This window comes from Anser anser, assembly GCF_964211835.1.
Source record: "Anser anser genome assembly, chromosome: Z".
NCBI lineage: Eukaryota > Metazoa > Chordata > Aves > Anseriformes > Anatidae > Anser > Anser anser.
The window spans coordinates 8,294,293-8,311,177 of NC_139723.1; the positions used below are offsets into that span (position 1 = coordinate 8,294,293).

The 16,885-nt window shown below is 38.9% G+C and overlaps 1 protein-coding gene across 3 annotated transcripts in view; it reads right to left on the reverse strand.

Moving 5' to 3' along the window:
* The window catches only part of ATG10 (autophagy related 10), an 83,566-nt gene that overhangs the window by 35,455 nt on the left and 31,226 nt on the right, over positions 1-16,885 (reverse strand). The window lies entirely within an intron of this gene.

Here is a 16,885-nt window from a genome sequence, read left to right on the forward strand (position 1 = left end):
CCTGAACAGCAGCAGGCATGTCATTTCTCCTGGATATCATCCATTCACTGTTGCCTTTCTCCCAGTTCCCATGTTCCTCATCTCTTTTTTTGGCGCCTTGACCTCTGCTTCCTCCTGCTCCAGGCAAGCCTCCCGGGAAATAAATGCTCCTGCAGGAGGTCGGCAGGACGGGGCCGCGAGCAGGAAGGGGAGGAAGAGGTAATGCAGGCACCACGACCGGTACCGGTAGTCCCATTACAAGGGGGAAAAGGGAGATGCAATCCAGATCAGTAAGCAAATTTGATTTCATCACCTAGAATACATTCACACTCGATTCTGTTTTGGCCTCTGAACTTGAGAACTAATGTATCGTGTACATACTTCTTCAGACATTCCTCCCCTGTGGTGTTCCTCTCTCTCCAGAAACGACTGTGAGCTCCTGTGTGAAGCACAAGAGCTTTCCCGGAGCAGCTCCCCTCCCAGTCCAACACTTTCCCTTTGGCAAATGCAGAGATCTGAACATGAAAACTGAATGGCAGGACAGCATTCATCAGATAGAATTAAAACAGCGCTTAATGTGGAGGGTGCGGCAGCATGGCGAGATTGTATCTGCGCTCTTTATTCTTCCTCCTGGGTGTTCTCCACTTTTATTTGGACTGTGCCTCACGTCTTTGCCTGCAGCACCCGCTGTGCTAGTCTCTGCAGGTCATTCTGCTGCTGGTTTGTGTCCCTCTGGTGCATCAACCCCCACCTCGCGCAGACCTCGACTCCCTGCAGCTGAGCCTCCTTTCCCCTGCCATGCCGAAAACCCGGCGCAAAGTCACAGCAGCCGGCGAGGCCTGCGAGGAGGCTCGGAGCCCTGGGCTGCAGTCCCCCGGCAGCCATTACGGACCCTCGCCACAAGCTGGTGATGATGGCAGGAGACACCAGCTGGGATGACTGAGCGAAGGCTGAACTGCAAATGAGCCGAGCGCCTGGATTCGAGTCTCAAAATGAACCATTATGTGGAAATTGCAAGGCGGCCTATAAAATGCAAAAAATCCCCTTGCAAAAATAAACATCCTGAGGATGAAAAAAAAAAATAAAAAGACTTGTAAGAACCTCAAAACCGTCCTAGCACATGCTTTCTATTTTAACACAGTAAGAGAATTTCAGTTTGTATTAAGTGATTGCCAGCATTTTCCTTTCCCTATTAAATACTCATACTATGCTAAAACTTAGAGGCCCTAATCACACTTGGCCCACTGTATCACGGCCTGTAAAAACACAAAAATGTGGACATCTTCCTGAATAATTTAAGTGCAAGAAGAATGGTATACAAATGTCTTTGCCACCAGTTTCAGCTTTTTCATACACGTAAATAAATTGATTTTTTATCTTAACTATATATGAGGAATCCAACAATCTCCGCGTGTTTTCCAGTGTGGCCATCACTAGTGACAGATGAAGCAATGCCAGGATGACATAAGAGATTTGAAAAATGACAAACTTACCTTATGGATTTATATTTTTATGCTGCTACAAGATCCTCCCCACTATCTTGGGTTTATTCAAATCCAATTAGCAAAGTGAAGAACCTGGTTAAATACTGCCCTTCAATAACAGAAAGAAAGTGGGCCTTAAATCAGTCAGTGATGTTGCTAAACACCAACTCCAAAGAGCCTTGTTCTGGAAGACATAGCTTCCTTGAAAAGCCACTAAGCCACGTATGGAAAGCACAGACATATGTTGAGGTAAACAATAAATGGATTCCTATGGGTACATGGATCCCTTAAATAAGTCATTTCACATAGGAAAATCTCCTAACTACAAGTCAGCACTCTGACACTGATAACGGTAAAGAATTCAGTGATTATTAGAATGACTTTCTCCCAGAAAATACAAGTTACTAACAGAAAACACAGCCTTTTGTCATTCAAGGCATTCCAAAAGAACAAAACCAACACTTCCACCCCAAAAAGATGCAGCACATAAAATTTTAGTAGTCCCTCATGCATTAACAATCGTTTCTAATGGTTGGAAATTAGATTTGTCTTTTGATTGCTTTAAAACTGTTATCACAAGTGAAAGCAAAATCTATTCAAGTGAAAGAAGCAATGGACCATGAAAACAGAACAGTTGTGATTTCTTTTTTTTTTTTTTATCTTCATATAAAGGTGGTGAATTCTTTCAAAATCAACTCCTCATTCTTCCTCTGTTGTCACATGTAAAGTGCAGAATTTGGTGGCTCTACTCCTCCCCCAAAAGAGACATTGTCTTCTTTTTTATGTACTAAGTACAAGGACCCATTCTGAACAGGGCTTAGGTGCCGGAAGAATATGTCAGAAAAATCCCTTCTGATGGAAATTACAGCTAACAGTGAAGCTAGGAAGCAAGGCGAGTCAGCCAGGACAGGGGGAAGGACAAAGTCTAGCATAGAATGATGGGCTGGCTAACCCCAACAACTCCTAAAACTTCTAAAAAGAAGCATAGTGTTACTAGAGCTGACACTGAGAGCAAGGCATGGCCATGTAGTTCATGGCATGACCAACATGGCTTTTGCACAGGCCCCAGGCACATCGCGGGCCGAGAGAAGGTTCTGCGGGACCAAATTTTGGCCAGAGCTGCCATGTGCAGCCATGTCCTTCAGTGGTTGTCACCTCTACAGATTTACATATGTCATTTTTACTATTTTAAGACTGAAACAAGAAAATTGCATTTGATAGAAAATTTGGGGATATTATACCCACACTTGCATAAAAATACTTGCAAAACACGCCAGTTCTCCACAGTGCAACCACATGAGAACAAACTACAAACGTGCACACGTATACATATACACACACACACAGAGGTGAGTTTCAAGGTTCATGAAAAACAGATCAAGTAGGTATGACTATACATGGCTGCACAGTCTGCAACAATTATTAGAGTATAAAAAAAGTGTAAAGCTGACACATGGACTAAGTTGTATCATTGAATTTTACCCAGAAAAACAAACAAATTGCAGCATTTTTCCATTACTTATGTTATTATCTTGCATTTGTACAAATTGTGAAAAGTTATTTCTATAATGCTAAGCAATATTGCATAAGATTATTGCTTTTTTTTTTTTGGACTGAACAGCTTCTGGGATTGGGCTCTACACTTCATAATAATATGCTTTATCATAGGCAAAAAAGGAAAAAAATATTGGGATATTAAGAAGAGAAAGGTAACAGTTCAGCTGTATTTTAGGTCAGTTTTATCTTTTTAGAACATGGATTATTATTTCTGTATTGAGAATCTCAGCAGCAACCCAGTTTTGGCCACACTTAATTCAATAGGGACTGACAGCAAATTCCTACAGCTCTTTACTTTACAGAAGACAAACTCAAATCCTCATTAATTTCTCAGATGGGAAACTGCATGAAAATTGTGCCAAGGCTGACAGTGTTTAGCAGTAATTCAAGTGAAAACGTTACAGACAGAAATGCTCAAATTATCACAAAATCTGGCATTATGAAAACATGAAATTTGAAGTTACAGGTTGTAATTAAAAGCAGCTGGATGGGAAACGGAGATGGTGCGGTTCAGAAGCCTGGTGCTGTGCTACGGCCCCCAGGTAGCCACAGTGGGGCCAGGACAAGCGTTTCGGGGGTTGCCAGCTCTGCTGCCCACCCTCCACATCATAAGAAAAAGGCACAACCGGGCCACTCGAACCGCCAATGAGAGGTAAACGGTTTCCGTCACACCACTCACTGCAATCAGGGTAAGTAATTGCTGCATGCTGCCTAGTCAGAAAAGGAAATACTATCTGATTTCCTCTATGTCTGTCAGAATGATACAACCTAAAAGTTACCTGAGATGCTACACTAAGCTTGGCCATAACCTATACTATACAATCACAACAATTAGAAACCATAACCATAAACAATATAGCTTAATTACAACTAATGTATTTGAGTATGAGTATTTATTTGAGTCCAATTAAATTAACTATATGTTAAGGCTGAAGCACATATGATTCTTGTGTTAAGACAACAGGAAGAGAAAATTAAAATATAATGATCTATTTCAAAATCAATCTCAATTCAAAAAATTTAACTATCACTCAGAATAGCTATCAATTTACTTGTAAGTTCTCAAAAAAATCTCTGGATTTGTTCCTACACTTATACAAAAACTAGTATCATACTAGGACCAATAATGTTTTCATTCTGGAAATATATAAACATAATAAATATTTGTTTATCTTTTTTTTTTAAGGAACAGGACTGGACTTTACCAAGTCAAATGAGTTCAGCTTTTACCTGCTTTAAAAAATGGCTAATTTTATTAATATATGATGTAATACAGATGTACTTACTTTCTACTCTCCAATCACTGTTACACAGGAATCACAAAGTTCTATATTTAGATTCGGATAGGTCAAAAGCCCTTCCATTCATTTTCAAACAAAATGCCCTATATACTCTAAGTATTAATAGCTATAATGTTATCAAATGTCACTGATCACAACTACTCCAAATGTATATTGATGACATTCGTACTGGATGGAAAGACAGTACTGAATGCTTCTTTTATTAATGTAATCTCAAATGAAAACTGCCATGCTGTATTACATGATACTATTAATTTCCAGGAATGCAGAACATAATAGAACTCAATGCAATTTTAACCACTAGCAAGCTTTACAAAGAAGTAATTGTAGTTTGACGAAATGTAGCTAAAATTCACTAAATTCAAATGAGAAGGCACAATGCAATACATTCTTATAATTAAAAATAGTCTGTTAGGGCATTTTCTAACAATAAAGATAGCTATACTGTATTCCTTTTGTTGAGTAACAGTTAGGAGACTTTTTTTGGGCAAATAAAGAAAACACACAAGCAGAACAGGATCCCAACTATAACAATACACCACCAGTAGCTTTGTACAGCTCAGTACAACTGCACCTGGAAGCCAGCTGTACTCCAAAACCAAGGATTTGAAGCCAAGTAGAAAATTTGAATGAACAATTTACAATGTTCCTAACTGGAATGAATCCTCTAATAGTCTCCATCTTCAGGCAAGCTTTGCTTTAATTGACAAGAAAGCCCAGTATGAAATTAGGAATACCTAAACAGTTTTACAGCAGTATGAGGCTCAAAAGACTTGTAATGGTCAACAATACTATATAAATACAACAGACAGCCAACACCACTGCAGCAAAAGCTTTAAGAAAATCAAGAAATGGTACACACTGCACATAGGTACGCTTGGCTAAGCTCCTATACAGTGTTGCCATAGATAATTTACGGAGATGCAAAATCCAAATAATCTGTAAACAACTAAATACATCAATTTGTCTAATTTAAGGGTGTTCTGGTAGCTGAAGTAATTGCTCAGCAGTAGGTGGAGAGACCTGAAGAGATTCTTCTCTATACAGATGTTCCAGAAGCATATCTAAATTTCCCTTCACATTTTATAAATAAGCTATGTAAAATACTTCTGGCAATCATCAAATTGTTCAAAAAAAATGTTCAATCTTTCCTCTTTTGGGAAAAGCAGAAAACTTGAGATGGAGAAGGAGAGCGGGAGGGTATCTTCGCCTTCTCCCTCTGGATGCTGCATTCACCCAGAATCACAGAATCGTCTAGGTTGGAAGAGACCTCCAAGATCACCTAGTCCAACCTCGGACCTAACACTAACTAGTCCTCCACTAAACCATATCACTAAGCTCAACATCTAAACGTCTCTTAAAGACCTCCAGGGATGGTGCCTGAACCACCTCCCTGGGCAGCCCATTCCAATGCCTAACAACCCTTTCAGTAATGGAGTTCTTCCTAACATCCAACCTAAACCTCCCCTGGCGCAACTTTAGCCCATTCCCCCTCGTCCTGTCACCAGGCACGTAGGAGAACAGACCAACCCCCACCTCACTACAGCCTCCTTTAAGGTACCTGTAGAGTGCAATAAGGTCGCCCCTGAGCCTCATCTTCTCCAGGCTGAACAACCCCAGCTCCCTCAGCCACTCATCATAAGACTTGTTTTCCAGACCCCTCACCAGCTCGGTCGCCCTTCTCTGGACTCTCTCGAGCACGTCCATGTCCTTCCTGTAGCGAGGGGCCCAAAACTGAACACAGTACTCGAGGTGCGGCCTCACCAGAGCCGAGTACAGGGGGACAATCACCTCCTTAGACCTGCTGGCCACACTGCTTCTTATACAAGCCAGGATGCTGTTGGCCTTCTTGGCCACCTGAGCACACTGCTGGCTCATACTCAGCTGCCTATCAACCAATACTCCCAGGTCCTTCTCTGCCAGGCAGCTTTCCAGCCACTCATCTCCCAGCCTGTAGCTCTGCTTGGGGTTGTTGCAGCCCAGGTGCAGGACCCGGCACTTGGCCTTGTTGAACTTCATACAGTTGGCCTCAGCCCATCGGTCCACCCTATCCAGATCCTCCTGCAGAGCCTTCCTACCCTCAAGCAGATCGACACACGCACCTAACTTGGTGTCGTCTGCAAACTTACTGAGGGTGCACTCGATCCCCTCATCCAGATCATCGATAAAGATATTAAAGAGGACCGGCCCCAGTACTGAGCCCTGGGGGACACCACTAGTGACCGGCCTCCAACCAGATTTGACTCCATTCACCACAACTCTTTGGGCCCGGCTACCCAGCCAGTTTCTAACCCAACGAAGTGTACACCAGTCCAAGCTGAGAGCAGACAGTTTCTCGAGGAGAATGCTGTGGGAAATGGTGTCAAAAGCCTTACTGTGCCACTCCTCCTACTGCGTGGGGAAAGCTGGATGCGCATTTCTCTTCTTTCAGATGAGCAGTTCAAGCATGAAGCTATAAGGCATTTCAGGTGACGCCTCTCCTGTCCCGCCTCATACAAGCCACTAAGCATTCACTGGAGCAGGGAACAGAGCCCAGGTATTCGTGGAGCCAGGTGAATGACACCATGCTGTGCTAACCTTTGCAGATGACTTTTGTGCTCAGAAGGCACGAACCGTGAGAGGCTCAACAGACCCAATTTCCTTGACTTGATCAGAAAGCGATTCACTCAGTGTCCCATAGGACCAGAAACACAGGATACAGTAAGAAAAGAACTAGGAATTGTATACATGTGCACAGAAAGAGCCAGAATGTAGATTTGGCTGTTTGCTACACTTTACCTCCTCTAATTTCACTCAAAAGCTATTCTATGGCTACTGGAGCTAATTTATTCCTTCAATTTGATTAAGGTATCTCAGGGACCATTTCATATATTTGTCCCTATTTACAATGAACTGAAATCATAGCTAAGACGATGAAGTATTTAATTGGTTAAATTGCTCTTGCTTTTCAAAACTGAGATATTCCAAGTGTCCCGAAGGCATTTAATTCCAAAACAGGAAGCCAAAGAGGAGAGCACTCAGCAATTCTAATCTTGCGCAGATCTCTTGGAAAGCATTTTCCTAAACATTTGCTGAAAGAACCATTTATTGTACTGCATGCTGCTGCATGTACCCCAAATAGGGTCCCACAGAAACTGCAAGATATTTACTACTTAATTCATTCCTGGTTATATAAAGGAATAAATCTAGAATCAACTATGAGCATGCCTTCCTAAACATTAAACTTCATGCATTTGCAAAACAAAGGACGTAGAGGAAGAAAAAGCAACTAAAAATACATTAAATATATTATTAACATCTTATGCTGTAACTTTATTCATAAGGCAGAGCCTATGAATGATAGTGATGCACCAGAATCAAAGACTCAATTGATTTTTTCTTAGCTCCTGTTTATAGCTTTCTGCAACTCAACTGCAGTCCCTGAAGGTATAATTTTAGAATAAAGGCCTGGTGTCCATATGATATTTTAAACATCACTGCAGAGGTCCCTATTCCATAATGTTTCAGGTACAAGACGACCTCTGCATTTTGACCTTGCCAAGTATGGAAATAATATGCAAGCAGATCAGGAATTTACAGTTGCAGGAATCAGTACACAAGTACCAGGACCATTCATATGTCAAATGCTACAAAACAGTATGCAGTTTATAGAAAAAAAAAAGCAAATGTTAGCTTTTTATATTGAAGCATATGTTTTCACAAACGTTTGCACACAAGTGCGCACGATGAGTAGAGATATAGATGTTTGCTCTAACAGGCTGAAACAGTCAAACGATAGGGGCACAGGAAGTGAATTTGCCTAACTAGTCCAGTTCCCTTGAACGTTATGATCTGCTTAGGTGACTTCGTAATCTCTTCTCGAAGGACTCTTTACCTTCAGCACACCGGACAAGCAGCCAGCTGCAGCACAATACTTTTTTATTCTTGCCATTCAGTATGCAACTTCCAAGCCACAGATCGAGACAGACGTGTGGGAAACTACTAAGTGTCCCTCATGCCGAGACAAATGATAAAGCCCAATTTCCACAGAAATGACTCACAGATGACTACACGAGGCAGAGGAAAATGCTCAAAGAAATGAAGGTTTAATGGAACTTTTGGTGGCAATTTTGTGACTCACTGGGATTTACCTTTTTAAGGGAAGGAAAGTGGAGGCATAATACCAGCGTTGATTATGAGATGACTTATTGATTAACTTTGTTTGGAAGTTTGGGGGAAGCTTAGTCATTGGTAGGTAACCACACAAAACTAACTTTTCTGTACAAAAAGATATCATTTGAGCTTGGGTCACTGATGTTTTCAGTCAAGTCTAGTACGGCTAATAAAAGTGTTTTAAAATAGGAAATTGGGAAGAAAATGCTGTGAAAGATGTCTGTTATCCAAAGAGAGAATAAAGCCATAAATGAAGAAACAGAAATACATAATTGTATTAAAAATTAAATATATATATATGTGTGTGTGTGTATGTATATATATATAAATTAAAAAGAAAAAAAAGATCTGAAAACATAATTACCAAAGAGAAAGTAAGATGCTTGGTCGTACCAACCACAATTAGTGAAAGGACTGCATTTGAGTTACATGGGAGTCTGGGAGAGGTCGAAGGGAAGCATGCCCAGTGTCAGTACACTGATTCAGGAACCTGGGTAACACGGAAAGAAGCAGAGACTTCTGGTGGGCTTTTGGTGCTGGATCCAAAGCAAAGTATTAAAGAAGTTCCTCTCTTTGAGAATAAGTGCTTTCAGTGCTTATATTCCATCTGTGAATCATGCAGAGAAATATGAGTAACGCAGATGAAGATAACTTAGTTAGGGTCAGAATCATCTGGGGGAAGAATTATAAAAACAGGGTTTACAATAGTACAAAAAGGACCTACAGGATTTTATCTGGGTAAGAATCTCTCATATACTGCTAAAGAGATTAGTGATGGCAAGAACTGCAGGAGACAAACTTTGTAGCAATAGATCACATAATAGATGCTCCTAATACTGGCAAGACTTTTCCCTAGACGTGATATTTGAAATATTTCTTCACCAACAAGCCACTGTATTAACAACAAATTATTTGTACTTTTTTTTAATAAAGCTTCAAGACTATTACAGGACAGTTGTTAATGCAAAATATGTCTGACTCAAAGATTTCAGTTACACATACAAATACAAATAAATATGAAAGAATATGTGTACACATGGTATTAAGCATATTTGACTATTATGTCTTGCTCCAACATGCAAAAACAACCAATTACAAGATTTCAAATCAGGTGGGAATCTCCACTATCAGACTGACAGAGATCCCTGAAATTTTAAGGCCTTGCACAGTGTGGGCTCTGCTTTCTAGGATCAGCTAGGAATGTTATAAATTAAAGAAGTGGCTTTTCGTATTTTACAACAGATCTTCACCTTCCAAAATGAACTGAGAAATGCATTTTGGCCTGTAACATGCAGATTATCACAGCTATTTTATGGATCTTCCAGTACTGAGTATTTGTTGAAAGAAACTGTTCATAATAAGCCTTTCCAAATCTAGTTAATATTTTTTAAATACTTGAAAAATTAAGAGAGATAATGGTTTAAATCAGCTCAGCAACAAAACAGGTGAAGGACAGAAATCCAGAAAAGGCTTAAATCTATTTAAATGAGAGATGCAAAAACTGCCTAAAATTTACATCCTGAACTACCAAAAAAAAAAAAAAACAGTGCAGAATAAAGCTCAGTCTTAGCTGAGAGAATAATCACCTCAGAAAAGGAGGGAAAAAAAAAACACAACAGCAAACCTACAGAGAACAGAAGAATGACAAAGAAAAAAAGCTGCATCTTGAAGTCTGAGTTAGAAGAAGAATGTAAAAACTGCCAAAGTTCAAGCTGAAGTTACACTGATAAATGGCAAAAAGCTCACCAGACATGAGTAAAAGAAAAACAAGGAAAAAAAAGTCATGCAAAAATGTAATCAGACTGAGGTTCAAGTAAAACAAAAAAAAAAGAACAGCCACAAACCTGATTTCAGATTTTGTCTCTGTGCACTGTGCATGCACTCAGTGTGCTACTGCAGAAGATGGGAACACCATGTATTTGTTAATGAGGATGAGGGCACACTCATCCCATGACCCAAGAAGTATACATACAGCAGCAAGGGTTGTGTTTTTATAACTGAATCCTATTGGAGTGAAAATACCTGAATGAAAAATAACAAATGAAGTACCTGCACCTAAGAAAAGGGGAGGGTGGAACACAAAAACTATCTAGGTAGCTGTTTTCTGACTTCAGTGCTTACAGGGGTTAGAACAATTTCTGAAGGAAAGAGTAATTAAACATACAGAGCTGTATTGAAACACTGGCAAAATGTATGTAACATTGGTTTACCAAATAAAGACCATGGCAGACTAACTCGATATCTTTCTCTGATAAGATAACTAAATTAGTGGACAAGGAAATGCAAGAGATCTAATCTGCCTGGATTCAGTAAAATACCCAATACTGTGCCAAACGGAAAATTATTATTTAAACTGGAGAACATGGGGAATACATTAAAAAGTAATGTGTAAGAAACTGGAAAAAAAGGGGAGATAATAGTCGGATATGCTCAAACGAGAATTACTGTCCAGAACACAGTTGACTAGCTGGGTAGCTCGAAAACTGGTCTGCAAAGTAATCTTGGTTAAATTTTTCCTTAATAACCTGAGCACAAAAGCAAGAGATTGTAGACAATTTTTGCTGATGATACAATGTTGGGAAGCACTGTCAATAGAGCAGGGATAGTGTTACAGGAAATGGAGTTTATAGCACAAGTGTTGCCACATCAAGATCATCCACAAGCTGATCTCAGCTCTTCTCTCCCTCTTTGTCACAAAAGTATTGACAGTATCAACAAAACAAAAGACAAATGCCCCTCGTTCTCATATTGCAACTATGGGTTCTGCCTACATTTCACAAATCTCATTTGCTCTTTTTACAAGAAAAGAGAATTTGGACTGCTGACATCCAAGCAAATCCTGCAATTTCCATCCCACGAGGAACTCCTCAATTTTAGTATTTGTGGTTTTGTTTCTTCCTTTATTCAACACAAAAGTTAAATATGAGCATTTTTCACTCAACAAAAATTTTCTGGTTAGAAACGTTAAAATATTAAGAATGAAAGTGTATTTCCGAATTACAGTGTGCTGAACTGACTGACTTAGAACCAGCTGGACATTCAATTTGATAACCCTAGAAGTGTACACAACCTAATGCAATTCTGATTCTCAGCCATAAAACAGGGTTTCTATCTCTACCAGGAGGCATTCATAGGCACTTCACTACTCTGCTGGCTACACAGTCAAAAGGAAATACTATGCTCTACCAACATAACCATAACACGGTTTTCCCCAGCAGAGCACTGGTGGGGAATGATGCAAAAAAAAAAAAAATATATAGCTATGCTGGGCAATGCAGCATATTGTTGAACTACTATTAAAAAAAAAAACTTTCAGAAAAGTTTAATACATTGTGACACCTCCTGTGGGATTAAGTTAATCCTATGTAAGCTACTTTGTCCTCTTTTGTCTAAAAAAAAAAAAAGAGAAGAAAAAGTTGACTTTGTAAAGAACAATTTCTCCATTAAAAAAAAAACTCTAACACCTTCACCTCTGCCACAGTACTCATATAGCACTAAGTAAAAAGAGAATTACACGCTTATAAACTTGACTGCAACTATAATTCAGAAAAAAAAAAAAAAGAGAGAGAGAGAAAAGAAAAGAAAAAGAATGCCACTTACTAGTCAAAGAAAATTCATTTATTTCACATTGATACCAGGGACACATCAAATCCTTCCCTAAAGCTTTTACTGTGTAACAATAGTGAGCGTACTGACAAAGTGCTTCATGAGCCAAAGCATGCATTTACATGATAGACTGTAAAGCCAAAATCAATTTATTGCAGCTCACCACGTACGAACCTCTAACATCGGTTTTGCCCATTGCCTCTGCCAACAACGGGCCGCAAACAAACCTGCATTAAGATAAAACCAAAGGCCTAACTTCAAAACGGCACGGTCCCCAGCAGGGCCTGGAGCACCTACTGCCTCTCCAGGCCCCGACCAGAGCTGCCAGGGTGCTTGGTGACATGCAGAAGCAAGATGGGATGGCGGCCTCTTCCACAGACAGCAGTGCTGTCCTGTTGACAAATCCTAGGCTTCATCAGCCAAATTCATCTTGTTTGGGGCAGGGGATGGTCCTAGAAGGAGAAACGGCTAGCTGCAGGTTTGGCCCACGTGCCCACCAGCAGCACTGCACTGGCACGGCCTGCTGGTTGAGCTTGGGGCACACTTGCCTCACCATTGAGATGTTTTCACGTCATTTCTCATATCCTTCTAAAAGAGCTTACTAAAATGTCTGTATTTCAGTGGAATTAGAAACAATGTTCCCGCTTTTCCCTCAGCTGTAAATGTTCATACCAACCCATTCCACCCTTCCCAGCAATTACAACACATTTAGTAAGAAAAAAATGTATTTTCCTCCCAGTGCCATTAGAGACCCAGACCTCCAACAGGAAGTCGTATTTCAACCTAAATTCAAGGATAGAGGGGGTTAAGCTAGCCCTCTAGTCTTGCTCTAATACCATATTTTTCTCTTCATTTTTGAATTGTCCTCCAATTGCTCAGAGATATGGGTCACCAGAGAAATGTGTAACTACTTACAATACAATATGCTAGTACTCGAACAGAAAACATGGTTGCTACTCAAGCCGAATAAACAACCTGCAGCGGGGGAATCTGTAATGATATACATGCTCTCATTACTGCTGAACATGCAGGAGGAATTCCTCACATCACACCCTGCGTTTCATTTGGACAACGTAATGTTTCCCCTCTCCCCTGCTCAGGAAAAACTGCAAAATTAAAATTGGATGACAACAAAAACAAGAAAAATGGGGTCAAATTTATCGCTTGCTTAATTCCACAGATTTTAATGTGTCGCATAGAAGAAGAATGTGGATCACTGCAATAAACACTGGTTATGTACAGCTTTATTGTGAAATAGTTTGGTCTAAAGTTAGGTCGATCATCTGTAACATAAATATTAAACAGCTCGGTTCTGAGATTTTTATCCTCACAGTCTTTACGTAAACAATGTTTTAAGTTGCACCATTTTTGATTATTCTACAGTTCCAGCTTAACAAAAAAAGGCAAAATTGCCAGTAGTTAGCCTAAGAGGACCAAAATGTTAACACTAGAAGATCAGATCCTAAATATATCTATCTGTTCACTGTTTAAGATGGGAATGGTTGAAAGGAAAGTAAACACAATGCAACGAATGATTCACTCAAGGTAAAGGTCTTGCCTTAGTAGTTTTATGGAGTATTATAAGGAGTTTTTTTCCATAAAAAGTGGCATTACAAAATACACTCCTTATTCTGTATTGAGATAACTCTTTACAAAGTTATTTTATTTTGTTAACTTCTACCCCCTATAAACACGAGCTATTCTGTGAAAAAAGTCAGAAGGGTAAAGCACTTTGATCAATCTTACACAACAAATTCACAAGAAAACTGAGGGTACAAATTAATTACTGACTCCTTACGCCAAAATGCTGTGTATTTCCAAACACAAAAAACAATTACCTACCTTAGAACATTGTATTGTAGCTAAAAAACTTTAAATCCAGTTCTGAAATTGTCTATGAATATCAGCAACCCTTAAAACAACGGTAAAATACATGACAGTAAAATACTTAAGGTATCTTAAAGAATATTTTTGTTTCCAAAGCAATCAAACATTCCAAAATAAAAAGCGCATATTATTCACTGATAAAATAACAATGTGTTTGGAAAGCCCTTTCCATAATAGTTTAAATTTAAACTGAAATCAGCACTAACCATGCTTAACCATTTATCAACAGTCTGTACTGCAATCACAAGACAAAGCTGACGTAGCCCTGCCTTAGTAGACTTTTGTATACATCTTCAAACCTTCACAGCTTTAGCCACTGCTGAAATCATGCTTTGAAAAAAATCTAACAAACAACTTAAACAGGAATTATGAGTCTCTGTATTATAAAATTCAGTTTAAGAACAAAAAAAGACTGCCAAATGGTTCTGTAAACTATTAGACAATGTTACTTCCAAAACTGGATCCCCCTATATCAGGGAAAGTAAAATTAAGTTTTCAGCAACCTTGAAGAACTAAATGGAAAAATACTTGAACCTGAAAACACCAAACCCTGTGAATACCCCAGCTGGCAGAAGATAATTACTAGATATAACCAAGAAAAAGCATATCACTGTACCTGTACATTCTAGCACTATAAACCGCAAATTCCGTACATTCTAGCATGGTAAACCCAGGCACCGAATTTGATGCCAGAGAAGTAACAATACAGGCAAGATATGTTTGTATCTTTAACTTAGAACTATAACTTTAACATTAAGACAGTTAGCTCTTTCCCAAATTTGTCTTCTATTCAGATAAGGATTAATCACAGAAGTAGGTGCTGTAAGCATACTTAAAACATATTTTACACACTCTGATTTAAAATTCTCTTCCCATTTTCCTCTGTTAGAATTCCTGTTAGCTCTTCGATCATAGAGTTCTTCCCATGGCAAAGGATCTTAATTTTTTAACACAAAACAGTAGCAGAAAATCTCAAGTCTTGATATAATCTTTGGAGGAAAAATAAAATAGAAAGAAAAAAATGAATTTACAAGAACTAAATAAGAACATATTTACTTATTACTATGAAACTGAATTTTATATGCTAGTATGAGCTTTCCAAAACTGACTGACCAGCCACACCACATGTTCTTGGCACAACTACCCATTCCGTTGGTGATTTGCTTTGTTTCATTCACTACGGCAGTTGTGCATGAGCAACCTTCCTGATACATGGCAGTTTTACACAAATCCACCTGATTTGGAATAAAAAAGAAAAAGCATATACAAGTACGTGCAGAATACCTGAATCATGTTAGCCTGGCAGACTGTATGTTGGGCTTTACAGAGGTCCAGGTTTTACAAAATGAGGATGTGTTAGATAAAAATCATGCCCACACATTAACTAAAATACTCATTGTGAGTTAGATGATCATGCACACAGGAACAGCACGCAGTATCAAGCCTAGTACCTGTCTTACACAGCAATCTTGCATCATATACTCCCTTTCAGATGCTAGTTCCATCCTGAAACCATTAAGCCTTCTTGCCTCACTCCTCCTCCTAGCATTCTTGAAACGTCATTGTGAGAAACAATCTAACTTTCAACAAGATTTCTGCAGCTTTCACCCCTTTGATATCAGATGCTCTCAAAATAACTTTTTCCATCTTATATCTTAATCACACTGGCATTGAGGGAATTGTTGATATTACAGATATTAAATAACATACATATTACTGAGCCAAAAGATATATGCCTTTTGGAACACACAAAAAAAAAAACAGATGCTAGATAGAAAATATATAACTTGGCAAACTGCAAATGAAAGAGTTAACCCTTTGTTATGGAGATAAGACTCAAGAAAACAGAAAAAATCATACACCCTGCTGGGAACCTAAAAAATTTATTATAGGTTTTATTTTGGTTTTAAGGTTTAAGGTTAGAGTCTGTTGAGAAATAGCAGTAACAGAAGTTATCTTACTTGTATAAATTCTAAAACCCTTTTTTCTCTTCCTAAAAGATCACATATGTATGTACCTAACACTGTTCTAGTTTCATGTTAACATGCCTCTCTGAGACGCCACACACAAGCTCCATTCTGTTTCAAATTTCTAAAGGGTATTTATATATGTCATTAGCTACTGCTGTATATGTTGAGCCTGACTTTTTTTTTTTAATGTCCATTCTGTTTTATATTTATGCTTTCCTATTTTTATATAAGCCTTTGTCTCTGGTACGCTACACATCAATTTCTTCAGCCCCCATGAACACATTCTTTAGAAAAAAAGCAGAGCAATCATGTCTCTATCTGTGCAGAAAAGCAAACAATTATACTGTCTGCTCTGAGGCTTGTCATTTTGATGAAGAAACATGACTTAGTGCTCATATTATTGCTATTGATTGCCAATCACAATTGGGAACTGTCTGAGTCACTCAGACAAAATTAACCTAAAAAGAGCACATTAATATTAGATTTTCTGGTATAAAACCGTAATTCTATAATCAAGGTTAATTTTTTTTCCCGTACAAACCTCTACTAAAAGGATGGGTACACAGATGATATACCTCTTCTACACTTGTGCCAGCATGGACGTACAGGCACACCCGATCAGTGAAAGAACAGTCTTCCACAGGTCCCTATGGAATACGTACAAACCTTGAATGTCCTGGGAATCCTTCTGTGGCTTACAGCACGGGAAGAACACTAATACAGGTCAACAGAACGGTGTCTACATAAAGCCAGAACTACTAGCCTTACTTCTAATATGGAGATAAAGGCTGCTGAGCAGTCAGGTATTAAAAATGAAATAGTAGTGAAGACAATACCTCTGAAAAAATGCAAAATGCTCCTCTAGTTTACCAAAAGGAAATGGAAATTCAACATATTTGTAGATGACATCATCTATTCAGTCTTTGTTTTATCACCATCAAAAAAGTAT